At 54.3% G+C, this 18,403-nt stretch overlaps 1 protein-coding gene across 16 annotated transcripts in view; it reads left to right on the top strand.

Annotated features, from left to right (window-relative positions):
• Positions 1-18,403, top strand: part of LOC140599793 (adenylate cyclase type 1-like) — a 531,081-nt gene that overhangs the window by 216,012 nt on the left and 296,666 nt on the right. For 13 of the 16 annotated variants that reach the window (XR_012002787.1, XR_012002786.1, XR_012002781.1 and 10 more), the window contains 3 exons: positions 4,532-4,659; positions 17,297-17,373; positions 17,916-18,028. The exons of 2 other annotated variants lie outside the window; for them this stretch is intronic. The gene's annotated coding sequence lies outside the window, so the exon portion shown is untranslated. The remainder of the gene's footprint in view (positions 1-4,531; positions 4,660-17,296; positions 17,374-17,915; positions 18,029-18,403) is intronic. One more of the 16 variants, XM_072765009.1, reaches the window with a different exon arrangement.

Genomic DNA, 18,403 nt, shown 5'->3' with positions numbered 1-18,403 from the left:
GCTGCGGGGGGGCGGGGGGGGCAGAAGTGCCCACAGCAGGAACTCGGGGCTTGACACCTGCAGCTCAGTCACTTAGCATCTGACTCTGGGTTGTGGCTCAGGTCATGGTCTCAGCATCCTGAGATCCCGCCCCTGGCAGGCTCTGCCCTTGGGGCAGAGTGTGCTTGAGGAGACTGTGTCTCCCTCTTCTGCTCCCTGCTCTCTGTCTGTCTCTTAAACGGACAAGCTATCCAGTAAAGAAATAATCTTAGAGGATAAATTAAAAAAAAAATATGGATCAATGCAAGGATCTCAAGTGGGAGGGGTCAGTATCCCAGGGCCGCTGTCAGCTGAGTATTGACAGCACCTCCCTGCATTAACGGCTTCACCCCTTGAATTTGACCACACGTCCCTGTCTCCAGGTGCCCACACGGAGACCTTTCCTTGGGTGGGAGGGCTCAGGGCCTGAGGGTTGCAGGATGTTCAGCGCCGTACTGTGATTTGGCAACAGAAGGGAATCGCATCGAAGTCCGGCATCAGTGAAGGGCTCAGTGGCTGTGGGAACCAACTGGCCTTCTGACATGTTGTGCAGCACACGAGGCCCCTGTGCCTGACCCCGGGAGGGGGGGCAGGGATGCGCTCCTTCAAAACCTAACTGCAGAGCGATAGACATAATACAGTGAGCCCCGTGTCCCTTTGGGGAAAAGTCTCCCAACTCACCAGGACCATGCTCCAGCCTTGGAGAAGGTAGGAAAGGACGTCAGGCCAATGGGGCCTCCTGGGAGCACCAGTTAGGAGAAAGCATAGCACAGTGCAAACTACTGGAGACCGCGTGCGATGAGACATGGTGTGTCTCTTTTTCAAAAGTTTTTATGGGCAGCCCGGGTGGCTCAGTGGTTTAGCACTGCCTTCAGCTCAGGGCGTGATCCTGGGGACCCAGGATCCAGTCCCACATCAGGCTCCCTGCATGGAGCCTGCTTCTCCCTCTGCTTGTGTCTCTGCCTCTCTCTCTCTGTCTCTCGTGAATAAATAAATAAAATCTTTAAAAAGAGTTAATTATAAAAAAAAGTTGTTATTCATTCATGACACACACACAGAGAGAGAGGGGGGGGTGGCAGACACACAGAGGTAGAAGCAGTCCCCATGCAGAGAGCCCGAGGTGGGACTTGATCCCGGGTCTCCAGCATCAGGGCCTGGGCAGAAGGCAGGCGCTAAACCACTGGGCGACCAGGCATCCCCTGAAGGCTCTATTCTGATATTCCCACAATTCTGTGCACAGGGACTCTGCATGCATCTGGCCCAGGCAGGGGCAGGGCCATGGGGGCAAGTTTGGGGAGGAGGGGAATCCAGACTCCTGTCGCAGCAGAAGTCTAGGGGGTAGCGCAGGGGAGCAGAGGCTGGCTTCTGGGACCCGGGGCTCTTCCTGCTGCATCGGGGCCCTGGGTGTCGGGTGGCCCCAGCCCCTGCACTCACCTTGAACTCTTGCAGGCCTCCGTAAGATGTGTTGGGCTCCTTCCAGATCACCACCGGTGTGTCGGGGATGTCCTCTTCCTCCTGCCTCCGCCGCCTCCCGTTGTCCCATGTGCAGCTCTGTATGTCCCGTGTGGAGTTCTGTATGTCCCGTGTGGAGCTCTGTAAAGACAGTGTGGGGCAGCCAGGCAGGAGGCCTCAGCGCCCGATCTGGCCGCCTCGGTCGGGCCGCACACCCAGCTGACTCCATTGCAGACACACCACAGCACAGCGGGCACACACCTCCCCCAAGGAGAGCAAAGGGATGCGGCTGCAGGGCCTTGGGTTAACTCCGAGTCGGGTAAGAGGGCACCTCAGGAATCCTGTTTCCACCCTGCCCACCGTGACCTCAGGGTGACCCTGAAGGGATCACCGGGGAACCTGCTGCCCTGCACGGTCCTCCATCCTGGATGCGACCTGCCCACACATCCCTGGTTCCCTGAAGAGGAGGGGATGGGGCTGCCCCGGATGGCTGGCACAGGTGGCCTGGCCTGGCCTGGCCTGCTCTGTATTACCCTACAGCGCCTCCTGAAAAACTCCCTGAGGTGTTGAGTTTGACGGTGGCACCAACGTCTCCAGCATTCGAAGCAGCCGCATCCCTGGGGTTCCTGGGGTTCGTCGGAACTGGGAAATTGATTAGGGAACATCTTTCAGTAGCAGAAGTCTCCTGAAAGTGAGCCTGAGGTGGGGCTGCACTAGAATGTGGGGGCCCGGGTGCAGGGTTACAAGTTCTGTTGGCCTCTGTTGTGAAAGAAGTGACCTCACTGCCTCGGACCCCCTCCCTGAGTCCACTCCTGGAGGAAGCTTCAGGAGCAGCGCTCAGGGCTCCCAATGCCCCCCCCGCCCGCAGGCAATGGGCTGTGTGCACACAGTGACACAAGCGCACCCCTCTCCACAGGCCCCAGGGAAGGGCTGTGTGCAGCCAGGGCCCCAGCCTGGAAATGCACCTGGGGTCAGACACAACTTTCCATTCTTCCCAGGTTTCCACCCCAGAGAAGCCGTTGTGCCCATCGGGGATGGCCTGCCTTGTCTGTGGGTTAGGGATTATCCTAGCAGGTGCTTCCTCCAGGCGTCCCCAGGCCACTGTGGTATCATATCTATGATATTCGGGGCGGGTGTCCCATGCAGGAAATACCTCCCACCACGTTCTTCCTTGGTGTGTACATGCGTCCAGGCCCACAAGGTCCCTGTGTGCACACTCGTGGGCACCGGTACCCTCATTCTGGAGGCCCAGAAGATGACAGTCCCACAGGGGCAGGGATGGGGAATAGCCGCCCAAGATCCTAGGCTCCTGAATCCAAGGCAAACCCTACAGTAGGTGTGGGAGTCTTGGCGTAGAAGGTGTGAGGCCGTCCTTATCCTGAAACCCTGCAGCCCCGGGCTGATCGCTGGGAGAACGTCCTGACGCCCAGGACACGGGTGAGGCTTGGCGGTGGCGTCTCGTGCCATCCCTGGGCCCCAGGCCTGCGGACAGGGGACGTTGGGAGAGGGCTCCCTGTCCTTGGCCTGCATGGGCGTCCTGGCCTGCCTGCCCACTGGGGACGATGGGGACGGTGGGGCAAGAGCCCGGAGAGAGCCCAGGGCTGCCTGCTGGCAGGAGGCTTGGCGAGCATGGCTGAGGAACGCAGGCCAGCTGACTCCCAGGGGCCCGGCCCTCGGCTCCCCCGGGGGGGTGTCTGCCTCCGGCCATCTGGCTCCGGCTCCCCAACACCAGCAGAGGACAGGACGCCACCGGCCCGACCTTCCCGCGGGAAACCCGGGAGCTCCTTTCCACAGGCATGGAGCCCAGCAGGGTCCTAACAGGTGGCTGCCACGGTCCCCTGGAGGCTGAGTGGTCAGAACCGGACGTCCCTGCGGCCAGCTTGCAGTCCACGGGGGAGCCCCAGGGGGCCGGGCAGGCGCCGTGTCCTCTGACGTGGAACGTGGGTGGGGTTACAGGAGGCGGGAGCTGAGGGCTCTCACGGTGAATTCTCAGGTCAACCTGTAGCACCGGAGAACACCAGGAGGGGTCGGTCCTTCTGGGCAGGCAGAGGGCAGCATGAGCAGAAGCCGGGGGATGTGCTCTCAGTGGGGCTGCAGTCGCCCGTGGGCCCAGGGCACCCGCGACACTCCCCGTGTGACCACGGCCACGCTTCTTACTGCTTGTGTTCATTCTGGAAAAGGTCATCGTTTTTCGTGAAGTTTGCGACTTCCGTTAACGTGTAGCGGGCTTGCTGTCCCCTCTGAACAAACGCGTGAATGCGTTTTGGAGAGCATCTCCGTCGTATCTCGTGGTCACACCCGTGGACCTGAGCCACTCGCGGGAAGGAGTTTTGTGAGGCCGTCTGCTATTTTAGGGACGTAGAGGGGAGTTTTACGGAAGTGTCCGAGGATGATCACAGCCGAGAGCGGCGGGTCAGCGTGTGACAGGTGCTAGGAAGTCTGCCCCCGGGCGACGGCGAGGTGGGCGCGACACTCTTACTGTTGCAAAGTGCCAGAGTGGCAGTTCTGAGATGACCCTGGGTGGCGAGGTCAGGGTGCAGACCCTGGTGCGCCCCTTGCAGCTCGGGCCCCGGCAGGTGACTCTTCATGGACAGCCGCCCACACATCCCGTGGAGGCCAGCCGCGAGGACTCAGGTGTGTGCACCTGCCCTTCAGGGGCCGGTGTCGGGGGTGTCTGGCACCATGCACAGGGGCCAGCAGGTGATGGTCTGAGGTGGTGGTCAGGAGGGGAGCAGTGCTGGTCCCCCTGGAAGAGAGAGCTGGCTCCAGGCTGGGGCTGTGTGGGTGTGCCAGCTGGGCCGCGGGGCGGGCAGGGTGGGGCCCTTGCGTGGGAGCCAGGCTGAGTGCAGGTGTAGGGCCAGGTGAGTGCCCCAGGGTGACCCTAACCACGGCCCTGGGGGCCGCTCACCTTCCTGAGGCTGCCCTGGGCTCCCAGGGGTCCCCTGCCTGTCGTGCTGCACGCTCTGTGGTCTCTGGCACCTGGTGGTGAAAGTGCAGGTGCCCAGGCCCCGGGCGGGTCACTAACCTGGGATTTCTCCTGTCGCCCCCCCTCCCCCTCCAGGAGAACCACTGTCGCCACATGAAGATCCTCAGCGACTGTTATTACTGCGTGTCCGGCCTCACCCAGCCGAAGACCAACCATGCCCACTGCTGCGTGGAGATGGGCCTGCACATGATCGATACCATCACGTGAGTGCCCCACGGCGACCGTCCCCGCGGCGACCGCCCCCGCGCTGTCCCGTCCACTCTCCGAGAGCCAGGCCGCATGGCGAGGCGCGTGTGCCTCTGGGACCCCCTCCTCTGCATTTTGCTGGGACGGCATTTCTTCAACCGTGGCCATCCAGGGCATTGTCGGGATGGCGTTAGTGGGGCGGGAAGAAATACGCTTTGTCGCGTAGCCTGGCCGGGCATCCAGGGAGTCAGCCGGGTTCCGCTTGAAGGAATTGCCCGTGCTCAGCCTTGCGCGCCTTGGCATCCAGGTGTCCCGTGCCGAGGGGCCTTCGAGGGAACAGGTGCGCGTCACCTGGACACCGCGGGCTGGCCGTGTCCACTTCTCAGCCAGCCTATCTCGTCCCATCAGGCAGCAGGATGAAGAGTTAGGGACCCTTGGTCGGGGTAGGAACGGCGTGGGGCTGGGAGGCTGCGCTGGTGGCTGTAGCACCCCTGTGCCCACGTCTCAGCAGCTCAGAGGGGTGGGTGCAGCCCCGCAGGGCGGGCTTAATTCACAGGGAGCGCTGTCAGCATCCACACTCGGAGCTGAGAAGTGGCAGCAGCAGCGTTGTCTGGGGAACAAGAAAGGGGAGAGAGAGAGATGCAAACGAGGAGGCTCCGAAGTGTGGACGAGTGTGGAGGTGTGGCTTCCCGGAGCCGGGCAGCGCCCTCGGGGACAGGGTGGGGGCTCTGCGGGCAGTGGGTCCCTGTGCCAGTGGTGGCGGGTCTGCGCCCGCACCAGGGTTGGGGGCGGGAGAGGCCCGGGTGAGGCCAGCGTGCATCCAGACACTGGAGCCTCTGCCCTCGAGGGGGAGCTGCGCTGGGGCAGGCGGGCAGGGCCAGACAGGAAGCACAGGTGCGTCTCCCAGAGGGTTCCGAGGCTCCCCCTCGCGACGGCGTCTTCTCGTGTCCCCGGCCACGTCCCAGCCATCAGAGCGCCGGGCACCACGTGCCACGAATCCGCCTGCGGTTCACATCGCTTCCTTTGTCAGCATGTGATGTACACCCCGTCACGCGTCACCCCTCGTGTCACAGCCCGTGCTGTCTTATGTGACGTCGCATGGGGCTCACGTCCAGCAGCTCTCAGGTCGCGGCAACATCAGTGTGGAGCATGGCCTGGGGTCACGTCCTGTGTCGTTCTGGGACCTCCTGGGCCAAAGTGAGGTTGTGCAGGGGGAGGTGCGGGGAGGCAGGTGTCCACTCCCCCGTCAGCCGGTCGGGGCGTGTCCCCGGCAGGGCCTGGCCAGGCTGCCGCCAACGGCTCGTGCCGTTGATGTCCCTGAGGGGGGTGACACCGGCCGCCCCTGATGGGGGCCTCCTGGGGGGACCTGGTGCCCCTGCCGCCCCCAGGTCTCCTTGGGGGGAGAGCGGCCCGGAGGCGTGCTTGGGACGCCTGGCTGCTCTCACGGGCTCTGGGCCTGCCCTGGTGCACCCTACCTTCGCTGCACTTGGGCGGCCTCGGAGGGATTTCTGTGACCGTGTCTTGGCTGCCCCAGCCCGGAGTTCTGCGCCTCCCCTCGGCGTGGCTGCTGCTGTGCCATGTGGAGAGGTGGATCGGCCACCTGTATGCCCCTTCTCCGTTTACTTGGGGCGGTGGGGGCCCCTTGGCTGTGTCTCCTGTCCGCTGAGGCTGAGCTCCAGGCTCCCCGACCCTGTCGGCCCTGAGACCCCGCCTTGGCTTCGGAGGCCGCCCACCCCGGGGCCAGTGGGCATCTTCCTTGGCCTCCAGGGCTGCCGTCTGGGTCGGCTCCGGATCCCCAGAGGCTTCCATGGCCTCCTGAGATTCCGGGGCCCGGTCTCTGTCTCCACAAACTGGGAGCATGGGCTGGGCGCCGTCCCGGTTGTGGACAGGGGCGAGGGCCACCAGAGCCACAGCTCGGAGCCGGCCTCCTGCCCACGATGAGCCCCTCTTCCCTTCTCTGGGGGCCCCAGCGCAGGGTGCCGCCTGTGTGCGTCTGCCACATGGTGGGCCTCACGCAGGGACGGGCTCCTGGGGGGCCACTCCTGGCCTGCCGGTGGCCTCCCTCACCTGCCGCACCGCCCCCGTCTGACACAGAAACGTGCGCAAATGTGTGTATTTGTGTTTAGCCTCGAACTCTGTTAGCACGAACCTTGCCCGAGAAGAAGCGAGGAGCAGTGGCCAGGGCGGGTGTCTGGCCTCTGGCCGGGCTGTGTGCTGCTGTGCGTTGGGTCCGCGGCACCCGGGGAGGACGGCGGCTTCCTTCTGGGCAGGGCCTGTCAGTCTTCTCCCTCGGAGCCCCAAAGGCGCAGCATCCCCGAGGTCCCGCCGCGGCCCGGATGGCTAGAGTGAGCTGTGGGCGACCGGCAGGAAGGTGGTGCTTGCAGACGCCCCTCGCCAGGCCGCGGAGTGGTCGGCTCCAGCTGGGGGTCCTCGGCACACGGGGGAGACCCAGAGCCGGGGGCTGGTTTGGGCCGGTTGTACGATTCTTACAACATCTGCTGCAGACCCTGTGTGCGGTTCCAGGGTGCTCAGGGTTGGGGATGCTGCTCCCTCGCCCTGAGGGTGTTGCCTCTCTGGCAGTACACCCAGTCGGGGTGCAAACGCGAGAGTCCCTGGACTTGTGAGCTCAGGACAGGCGTGTGAGGGGCTGGGTGTTTGCTGCCCCTGCATGAACACGGTCACGGTGATGGACGGCCTCTCCTCAAGGGCAGGTGGGTGCAGGCCCTGGCCGCCAGGGTTCTGAGCGCTCCTGAGGCTGGGGGGTGGTGGAGGTGGCGGGAGGACATGTGTGTTCCTGGTGCAGCGGGTGGGGGCGATCTTGTGCTCCACTCCATGGGAGGCAGGTTCGCGTCGGAGTAACAGGCGGGAACGTTGGCACACTCTGTGTTCAAGACCGTGCAGGGCACTGATGTGGAAGCAGAGGCCCAGGGCTCCCTCCTTGAGGGGTGGGCGACGCTGCTGGGGTTGGGGGCTCTCCGGTCGGGCCGGCACTCGTCCTCTGCTGGGTCCCCATCAGCCGGAGCCTCTGTGCCCCCCTCCACGGCTCCTCTGCCCCGGCCCCTGAGCCTGCAGAGCGTCGGGTCACACAGCCACCAGCAAGCAGGTGCCGCTGTGGTGCCAAGGAGACATTAGCCGGACACGCTTTGCCCCGGCTCTGGTGTTTGGGGTTAGGTCTCCATGAGACCTTCCCTGACGCGCCTTTTACTGAGAAGTGAATGTCTCGGTAACTGCATCTGTTGGCAGATGTTTGAGGCAGAGCTTTCCAGAGCAGGTGAGGGTGTGTGGGTTGTGGGATTTGGTAGGCGGCTGGCTGGGGTGCTGCGTGCCACAAGTGGGTCCCCGCCTCCCCGTCCCTGGGCCCCTTCCTGGCTGCAGAGGCAGAAATGTTAAAAACGCTCAAATGGACCGTGTCCTGCTTTTCTCATTCAGGTTTCTCTGTCTTCCTTTCTGTTTGCAAATTTCAAAAACAAAAAACAAAACAATTAAAAAAAAACCCAACCCAAATTTTAACCTCATTTTGTTTGTCTTGGCGCCTCTCGTTGGAGGTTGGGAAACGAGTGATAAAGTTAAAATTGAGAGAAACTACGTTCATCACGTGTAAAAGTCAATAGGTATCGAGGACACATCCGTTCAGACTCCCAAGTAACCCGTGGTGGCACGCGGACTTCTGGACGTGCACCGGGGACCCCGGACCCGATGCGAAACACTGTGGTTCTGGGGGCTGGGCCCTCGGTGGGCACAAGGGGGCGCGGTGATTGGCGCCCTGCCACAGAAGGCTGGGCCAAGGGGGACGTGGTCCTCACGGGCTGGGGGAGGGGGTTCCTGCCAGGGCAACTGGCACCCAAAGGCCCTGGAGATGGGCCCTGGGGGATGGAGGTGAGGGCCTGGGAGGACTCCCTGGAGGCTGCGTCTCAGCTGGGCCAAGTCGTACTAGGAAGAAGGTGGGCGCACAGGAATCAACCGCAATTTTGAAGCAGGAGGGAAGTTGGTCTCTGAGCTCACGGGCCCCCTGCTGTGCTCGGCGGGTGGGGGTCTGCCCCGGGCTGGGCGCTGGTGGGTTTGGCTCCAGGGTGGTGGCCTGGTGGCCCTGCATGTCTGTGGTTTTCCTTGGGGAGACTTGCTAACCACGCGGCCACCTTGTCCTGGGCCATTGCTTGGCCTCCTGGTGTGGTTGGGCTTTGCCGCTCATGTGGAAGGCCCATTGGACACACCTGCCATGGGGGCCACCTGTGGACAGACCAGGGTGGCAGAGGGGCTGGTCACCTGGCTCAGTGCTCCCTCTGGCACCTGACTGTGGCCATGCGTCCCAGAGCCGGGCGGGGACCCCATGCTCCCACCTCCGTGCTCCCTCACGGGTATACACGAGGGCCCAGCTCATGCCCGTGACCTGTTTCTTGCAGGTCAGTGGCCGAGGCCACTGAGGTGGACCTGAGCATGCATGTGGGGCTGCACACCGGCAGGATCCTCTGCGCACGTGTGCGTGCGCGTGTCTGTACCCGAGTACATAGGTGGTCTGCGCACCCGTCCGTATGCTGGGGAACAGCATAGCCTAATTATTCTTTTCTGCGTAACCGCACTGAGGTTAAAACCACTCTCTTCACGCTTCATTCCTGTAAAGTATGTGGTTCGGTGGTTTCCAGTGTATTTACCGACTTGGGCCACCGTCGTAATGGTCAGTGTTAGAGCATCTTCACGTTCCCAGAGAGCCCTGTCCCCAGCAGCGGTCACTCCCTATGTCTGCCGCTCCATCCCCGTGGATGCGTCCTTCTGCTCACTGCTCATTGCCCATCCCATGTCTACTCTGGGCAGCCCACGCCCCCGAGTCCTGGGGAGACCCCTTATCTGAGGGGCTCGCTGCCCAGTGCCGTCTTCACCGTGCACCTGGATTCTGGGTTCTGGGTGGGCAGAGGCCCTGGAATGCTGAGCCCTCTGGACCCCTGTCCAAGGGGCTGGGACGCCCTGGGGGACGGGTGTACAGTGTTGGCTTGAGTCTCCCTGCAGACCGGGGAACTCACCCGATGCTGGCTCTGTCCCACAAGGGACTTGAGCTGCCACTGTCATCCCACGTGAGGGCCCGACCACAGCCTGGATTGGGTGGGTAAGGGGTAGGACCCTCAGCTCACCTGAGATGGGCTGGTCTAGGGCCACTGCAGGCACCCCGAGGCAGGCCACCAGACAAGACTCAGGGCCTTCAGCTAAGGGACTCGGCCGGCCCTCTGTGACCGTGCCGGGAGGGGCCCAGCCGCGTTCTCCCCGGGCCTGCTGATGCTCTGCCCTGGCCAAGCCCGGCGGTGTCAGGTTGGAGCCGCTTCCAGACAGGCGGCCGCATACGTGGGCTCCCAGAAGGGAGACCCGACCGCTGCTGTTTGCCACAGCCTCACCAGGTGATGGAGCACAGCGTCTCTCGTGGGCTGTGCCAGGAGACTCAGGGGACCCTTGTCTGGCTGCGGCTGGCTGTCCAGGGGCACGGGGCTGGCTGGTCCCTAGAGGTGCCCATCCCGCGGTCAGCTGGCCCGTCTGGTTTCAGGTCTTTCGTTGCGATTAGCTACTCAGCTTGAGGAGAGCAGTCAGGGTGTGCTGGAGAGTCGGGTTGGCCTGGCGTGTGCGCATCTGGCTTCCGGCTTGTTCACCAGGCACCTGCCATGCGGCCAGCGCCACAGGCAGAGGCTGCGGTGCCCCGTCTGGGTTGGCAGGCGCTCTCTTCGGTGTCCCTTTAGATGTTGTAAGCCCAGTGTTTGGGCCTGCCCTGGGGTTCCCCACTGACAACATCCCAGGCCCCCACCTCTTGGTGAGTTTTCCGGGGTGCTCAGTGGCAGGGAGACCCTCCACGTGTCAGTGGGAAGGGGTGCCTACATGCGACGCACTGACATATTTTCCCAAGGAAAGGCCACCTCACCTTCCTGTAAACCCAGCAAAACAAGGACATTTCTCGACTTTTCCCGCTTGCCCTGTGGGTCCGTAAGCCTGTCATGCGGACATCACGGTGTCTCACTCCGTTGTGGAACGGTCAGGCCAGGCCTGGGGGCTAATTATTTACGGACCCCGGGTGGTCACAGGAGCCTGCATGCTTGAGCTTCCTCCTCGTCTGTGGCCACCGCAATGCCTGTGTGCCAGAGCCGTGTTTCCTTTGGATTCCGCAGACAATCGGGACGCCGACCTCAGTTTGGATGATAGTAGGGCAACTTGTTCCTGCACAGGGAATGCCTGTCTCGGGAGGGTGATTCCCATCGGTGGTGGCGCCGTGGTGGCGCCGTAGTGGCGGGACTCGGAGGGAAGGTGGCCTGGCTGCGGCTTGCCTGTCACGCGGGTACGGTTCTGTGAGTTGTTGGATTCGCTTTGCCAAAACGTGGTAAGGGGATTTGCGTCGGCGCTCATGAATAATGTAGTTCTCTCATTGTCTTTCATTCATTCATTCATTCATTCATTTCTGTAAATTTATTTTTTATTGGTGTTCAGTTTGCCAACATATAGGTTGTTCTCTCATTTTCTAGGCCAGACAAGGCTTTGAGGTCAGAGCGAAGCAGGCCTCACCAGTGGGGACCTGTTCCTTCCTTTGCGGGTTTCTGGAAGAGTTCGTAGAATTGGTACCATTTCTTCCTCAGATGTTCAGGGTAGTGAAGCTCTTCGGTTTGGATTTGTATGTCTGTCTTTAGAGTAGGAAGTTTTTAACTAAAATGAGCTTCTCTAAAGATAAAGGGCCATAAGGCTTTCCTTCTTTTTTTTCTTTTTTGAGGTAGCTTTGGGAATTTATGTCATTGCCTGAACGTTGATTTTACTATTCCCTTCTTACCCACTTTACCATTTGTAGGATTTGTGGTGACATCTCCTCTCTCCTGATGTAGGATTGTGTAGACTCTCTTTTTTTTTTAATCAATGTGACTAGAAGTTGATACATTTTATTGATCTCAAGAAATAGCTTTTGGTCTTTTTGCCTTTCTCTGTTATTTTGAGTTTCCAATTTCATTGAATTCTACTCTGATTTTTATTTTCTTCTGATAACTTTGGGGTTAATTTCCTCATGTTCTCTAGTTTCTCAGGATGATTTGTGCTTTCTCTAACTCAGGGGTTTTAGTGTACATTTTCCTCCAAGTCCTGCTTAATTCACAAATTTTGACATTAAATGTCATTTCATTGTCCTTTGGCTCAGAGATCTTTGTTGCTGTTGTTATTGTTCTTCTTCTTTCTTCTTTCTTTCTTCTTTCTTCTTTCTTCTTCCCAAGAGTTATGAAGACATACATTCTTTTGTTGAAAATTTCCCAGGGATCTTTCTGTTACTGACTTCTCCTTAGTTATACTGTGGTCAGAGATTATACCTTGAATTCTTTTAGATTTCTTGAGAAAGAGGGGCTCGTGGGTGGCTCGGTTAAGCTGCTGAACTGATTCTTGAGAATTCTATCATCCCTGTCCAATTTTGTGGCTGTTGGATGCTGTGGGTTTTTAAAATTTATTTTAATTTTTTAATTTGTTATTTTTTTCGATGGTGTGTTTCATGAATGCCAATGAGGCCACCCTGGCCGAGGATGCTCATAGGTCTTCTATGCCGTAATGGACTTTATGCCCAAATATTCTACCAATTTTTGAGAGAATGAGGTTGAAATCTCCCGTTGTACCCGTAGGCAGAATTTTGTGCGGTTCTACCAATTTTTCCTTCATGTATTTTGGCAATTCATTGTTAGGTGCATAATAAATGTTTAGGATGAGGATGTCCTCTTGGTAAGTTGAATCCTTTGTCCCCTTTATTACTATGGAAAGAGCTGCTTTTCCCAGGTAATGTCCTTGGCTCTGCAGTATACTTTACATGATATTATATAGGTAATCCTGCTCCCTTTATATATTTTTCATCATTTTACTTTTAACTTATTTATATATTTTTACCTAAGGTGGGTTTCTCATAAGCAAAACGCAATTGGACCAATATACAATTGGACCTTGCCTTCTTATCCAACTTATAAATCTCTGCTTTTTAAATTGAGCTGTTCAGACCATTTATAAGTAATATGATTATTGATGCATTGGATTTTAATCTTTTATCTTGCTGTCTCCTATTTGTCATGTCTACCCATCTGTTCTTTGTGGTTTTTTTCCTCTTTTTCTGCCTGCTTTGGATTAAATATTTTTGTTATTCTATTAAAATATATAACAGCATTTAATGTTCCATGTACAATGAGTATTGATTACTTTATTAATAGTAGTAATTCATTTGTCTCTCTTGCTCTCCCTCTTTTTTTTTCCCTTCCCCTTTTTGTTAGCTGCATTCTTTGTTGTATTATTACTTTAGGTTTCAAGTTTTTATATAAATTCGATGGCTAACATATAGCTATTATTACTTTCAAGGGTAGTATTTAGTGATCCATCACTTACACATAATGCTCAGTGCTCATCACAGGTGCCCTCCTTAATACCCACTCCCTCTCTCCCCTCGCCTCAGCAACTGTCAGCATGTTCTCTGGAGCTAAGAATCTGTTTCCTGGTGTGCATCTCTCTCTTTTCTCTCCCTGTGTTCATCTGTTTCATTTCTTAAATTCCATACATGAGTGAAATTATATGGTGTTTGTCTTTCTCTGACTGACTTATTTCACGTAGCATAATACGCTCTAGCTCCAACCAGGATGTTGCAAATGGCAAGATTTCATTCTTTTTTGATGGCCAAGTGGTATTCCATTGTATATATAGACCACATCTTTTTTGTTTTTGTTTTTACGTTTGTTTTTATTAAAATTCGATTTTCCACCATATGGTATAACATCCAGTGGCCGTCCAACCACGTGCCCTCCTCAGTCACCCAGTTACCCCATCCCCCCACCCACCTCCCCTTCTGCAACCCTTTGTTTGTTTCCCAGAGTTAGGAATCTCTCAGGGTTTGTCTCCCTATCTAATTTATCTCGCTCAGTTCCCCTCCTTTTCCTTATAATCCCTTTCACTATTTCTTACATTCCACATATGAGTGAAACCATATGATGATTGTCTTTCTGCAGTTGACTTTTTCACTCATCATAATACCTTCCAGTTCCTGGAGGGTATTATGCTGAGTGCAGTAAGTCAATCGGAGGAGGACAAACCGTGTATGTCCTTATTCATTTGGGGAATATAAATAATAGTGAAAGGGAATATATAGGAAGGGAGAAGAAATGTGTGGGAAATATCAGGAAGGGAGACAGAACATAAAGACTCCTAACTCTGGGAAACGAACTAGGGGTGGTGGACGGGGAGGAGGGCGTGGGGTGGCGTGAATGGGTAACGGGGACTGAGGGTATACTTGACTGGATGAGCACTGGGTGTTATTCTGTATATTGGTAAACTGAACACCAATAAAAATTAATTTATTTTAAAAAAATTAAAAAAATAAAAAAAATACCTTCCAGTTCCATCCACATCGAAGCAAATGGTGGGTATTTGTCCTTTCTGATGGCTTAGTAATATTCCATTGTATAAATATACATTCTTTATCCATTCATCTGTTGAAGAACATCTCGGCTCCTTCCACAGTGTGGCTATTGTGGACATTGCTGCTATAAACATTGGGGTGCAGGTGTCCCAGCGTTTCACCACATCTGTATATTTGGGGTAAATCCCCAGCAGTGCACTTGCTGGGCCGTAGGGTAGCTGTATTTTTAACTTCTTGGGGAGCCTCCACACAGTTTTCCAGAGTGGCTGCACCAGTTCACGTTCCCACCAACAGTGCAGGAGGGTCCCCCTTTCTCTACATCCTCTCCAACGTGTGTTGTTTCCTGTCTTGTTAATTTTCACCATTCTCACTGGGGTGAGAACACATCTTTATCCTTGCACATTGATAAATTTTTAGGCTCTCTTGGTAGTTTGGCTATTGTTGATGATGCTGCTATAAACATCAGGGGGCATATACCCCTTCGAATCAGTATTTTTGTATCTTTTGGGTAAATACCTAGTAGTGCATTTGCTGGATCTTAGGGTAGTTCTATTTTAACTCTTTGAGGAAACTCCATACTGTTTTCCAGAGTGGCTGTACCAGTTTTCATTCGCACCAGCAATGAAAGAGGGTTCTCCTTTCTTTACCTACTCACCGACACTTGGTGCTTCTTGTGTTGTTAATTTTGGCCATTCTGACAGGTGTGAGATGATGTCTCATCATGGTTTGATTTGTATTTCCCTGATGATGAGTGATGTTGAATATCTTGTCATGTGTCTGTTGGCCATCTGTGTGGCTTATTTGGAAAAATGTCTATTCGTGTCTTCTGCCTATTTCCTAGCTGGATTATTTGTGTTTTTGGGTGTTGAGTTTGATAAGTTCTCTATAGATTTTGGATCCTAACCCTTTATCAGGTATGTCATTTGTAATCCTCTTGTCCCATTCTGTAGGCTGCCTTTTCGTTTCATTGATTGTTTCCTTCATTGTGCAGAAGATTTTTATCTTGATGAAGTCCCAGTAGTTCACTTTCAGCTTTGTTTCCCTTTCCTCTGGAGACACGTCTAGGAAGAAATTACTATGGCCAATATCAGGGAGGTTACTCTGTGTGTCTTCTGGGATTTTTATGGTTTCGAATTTCTTTTGAATAAATTAATTGGTCTGTAGTATGTAAGAAAGTGGTCCAGTTTCATTCTTCTGCATGTGGCTGTCCTTACACCATTTGTTGAAGAGGCAGTCTTTTTTTTCCCATCGGATATTGTCTCTTGCTTTGTTAAGGATTAGTTGACCGTAGAGTTGAGGATCCATTTCTGGGCTCTCAATTCTGTTCCGCTGATCTGTGTGTCTGTTTTTGTGCCAGTACCATAGTGTGTGGATCACAGCTTTGTAATACAGCTTGAAGTCCAGAGTCGTGATGCCTCCCACTTTGCTTTCTTTTTCAAGATTGCTTTAGCTATTTGGGCTTTTTTGTGGTTCCATACAAATTTGGGGATTGTTTGTTCTAGCCCTGTGAAAAGGGCTGGTGGTATTTTGATACGAATTACATGACATGTGTGGATTGCTTTGGGTAGTATGGATATTTTAACCGTATGTGTTCTTCAAATCCACGAGCATGGAATCTTTTCCATTCTCTGGTGTTCGCTTCAATTTCTTTCCTGAGTGTTTTATAGCTTTAGGAGTATAGACCTTCTACCTCTTTGGTTAGGTTTATTGCTGGGGGCGGGCCTGTCTGTGGCAGCTCTGTGGGGGGCGTGGCCAGGGCGTGGCCGTGGCGTGGCCAGAGCTTCCATGGCCAGAGCTGCCTGGCCAAGTTTTGGATGGGCGTTGCCTGTGTTCTCCCCCAGGGTTTTGATGGAATCTCGTCTCACATTTACGTCTTTCATCCATTTTGAGTTTATCTTTGTGTCTGGTGTGAGTCAGTGGTCCAGTTTCCCTCCTCTGCCTGTGGCTGTCCAGCGTTTCCAGTGGCATTTATGGAAGAGACTTGTCTTTTTTCCAGTGGATGGTCTCTCCTGCTTGGTCGAATATATGGTCTTGACCATCGAGTTGAGGGTCCACTTCTGGATTCCTCTTCTGTTCCATTGGTGGCTGTGTCTGTTTTTCTGCCTGTACCATACTGTCTTGGATTGCACAGCTTTGCAACGCAACCCGAAATCCGGCATTGTGCTGCCCCCCGCTGTGGTTTTCTTGGCTACCGTTCCCGTGGCCATTCGGGGTCCTTTCTGATTCCACACAAATCTTCAGATGATGTGTTCCAGCTCTCTGAAGAGAGTCCGTGGTATTTTTGATAGGGATTGCGTTCTTTGTGTAAATTGCCCACGTTGACGTTTCCCAATATTCATTCTTCGGATCCATGAGCATGGAATAGTTAGCCATCTCTTTGTCTTCCTCAGTCTCTTTCAGACGTGTTCTGTCGTTTTTCGGGTTGAGATCCTTTACCTGTTTGGTTAGGTTTATTCCTAGGTAGCTCATGTTTTTGGGTGCCATGGTAAATGGGGTCGACTCCTTAATTTCTCTTTCTTCAGTCTCATCGTTAGTTCACCACTGCTGAACTCATTTCTGGGTCTGGACTGCAGCCAGCCTTGGGTGGCTAAAATCTCCTCAATGCTGGGTTAATCAGGACATCTGGCCCTCCTTCTGCCTTGTCCTCCACTGTCTTCCCCATGATCTACGCTATTCCCCTCTGAGTCTCAAATCAGAGCAGCCTTCAGTGCCCCCACTTATCTTAATCAGATGAGAATAATGGGAGAGATGACGTATTTGAAGAAGCCTTGCGGGAACAATTGCAAATAGCAATAGAAAGGCCACTGACTTCTGGGCATTGATTTTGTACCCTGCCACACTGCCGAATTTCCTGTATGAGTTCTAGCAGTCTTGGGGTGGAGTCTTTTGGGTTTTCTAGGTGTACGGTATCATGTCATCTGCGAAGAGGGAGAGTTTGACTTGTTCTAGGCCGATTTGAATGCCTTTTAGTTCTTTTTGTTGCCTGATTGCTGAGGCTACGACGTCTAGTGTTATGTTGAATAGCAGTGGTGAGAGTGGACATCCCTGTCTCGTTCCTGATCTTCTTCGTGGAAAGGCTCCCAGCGTTTCCCTCTTGGGAATGATAATTTGCTGTGGGCTTTTCTTAGACGGCTTTGAAGATGCTGAGGAACGTTCCCTCTATTTCTATACTCTGAAGTGTTTGGATCAGGAATGGATGCCGTATTTTGTCAAAAGCTTTCTCTGCATCTCTTGAGAGGATCATCTGGTTCTTGTTTTTTGTCTTGCAGATCTGATCAGTCACATGGAGTGTTTGCCAAGTGTTGAACCAGCCTTGCGTCCCGGGGATAAATGCCACCTGGTCACTGTGAGTAACTTCTCAATGTACCGTTGGATCCTATTGGCTCATATCTTGTTGAGAATGTTTGCATCCGTGTTCATCGGGGACATTGGTCTGTAATTCTCCTTTTTTGGTGGGGTCTCTGTCTGCTTTTGGACTTAAGGTGATGCTGGCCTCATAGAACGAGTTTGGAAGTATTCCATTTCTTTCTATCTTTCAGAACAGCTTTAGTAGAATAGGTACAGTTTCTTCTTTCAATGTTTGATAGCATTCCCCAGGGAAGCCATCTGGCCCTGGACTTTTGCGTCTTGGGAGGTGTCTGATGATGACTACTTCAGTTTCCTCCCGGGTTATCAGCCTGTTCCGGTTTTCTATTTCTTTCTGTTCCAGTTTTGGTAGTTTGTGGTTTTCTAGAAATGTATCTGTTTCTTCTAGATTGCATAATTTATTGGCGTATAGCTGCTCATAATAAGTTTTTTAAATCGTTTGTATTTCTTCGGTGTTGGTGGTGATCTCTCTTTTCTCACTCATGATTTTATTAATTTGAGTCCTTTATGCTTTTTTTCTAGAGTCACCAGTAGCTTTATAATAGTGCTTCTGTATTGGGTTTCTGACATTGAATTGTAATCCAGAGGTTGTAACTCTGTGGGAGAGAGGAATGTTTCTGATTCTTTCTTTTGAGGTGAGTTGTTCCTTCTAGTCATTTTGCTCAGTGTGGAGTACACAAAAACAAATTATACTGGAAAAAGGAGCAGAAGAGAAAAAAAAGAAAAAATAAAAAAGAATAAAAAAAGGGGGTGGGGAAACAACAGAAACAAACAGGAAAGAAAAAACAAGGGGGGAGTATCCTCTGATTCTATATACTGTAAATCCCTCAACTTCTCCTAGAACTTTCCAGTGCTGCTTGGTCAATACTTGGCTTCCCCTGTCCTTCCAGCTGGTCTTCTGGGGGTAGGGGCCTGCTGTGCTGATTCTCAGGTGTGTGCTGCTGGGGGAGCTGCCCCGCCCCCTGCCAGGTGCCAGGCTCAGTGGGTGCTGTTTATCCAGTGAGGCCCCT

This window comes from Vulpes vulpes, chromosome 7, assembly GCF_048418805.1.
Source record: "Vulpes vulpes isolate BD-2025 chromosome 7, VulVul3, whole genome shotgun sequence".
Taxonomy (NCBI): domain Eukaryota; kingdom Metazoa; phylum Chordata; class Mammalia; order Carnivora; family Canidae; genus Vulpes; species Vulpes vulpes.
The sequence above is the reverse complement of the archived record's forward strand: the minus strand, read 5'-3'. Positions and strand labels throughout refer to the sequence as shown.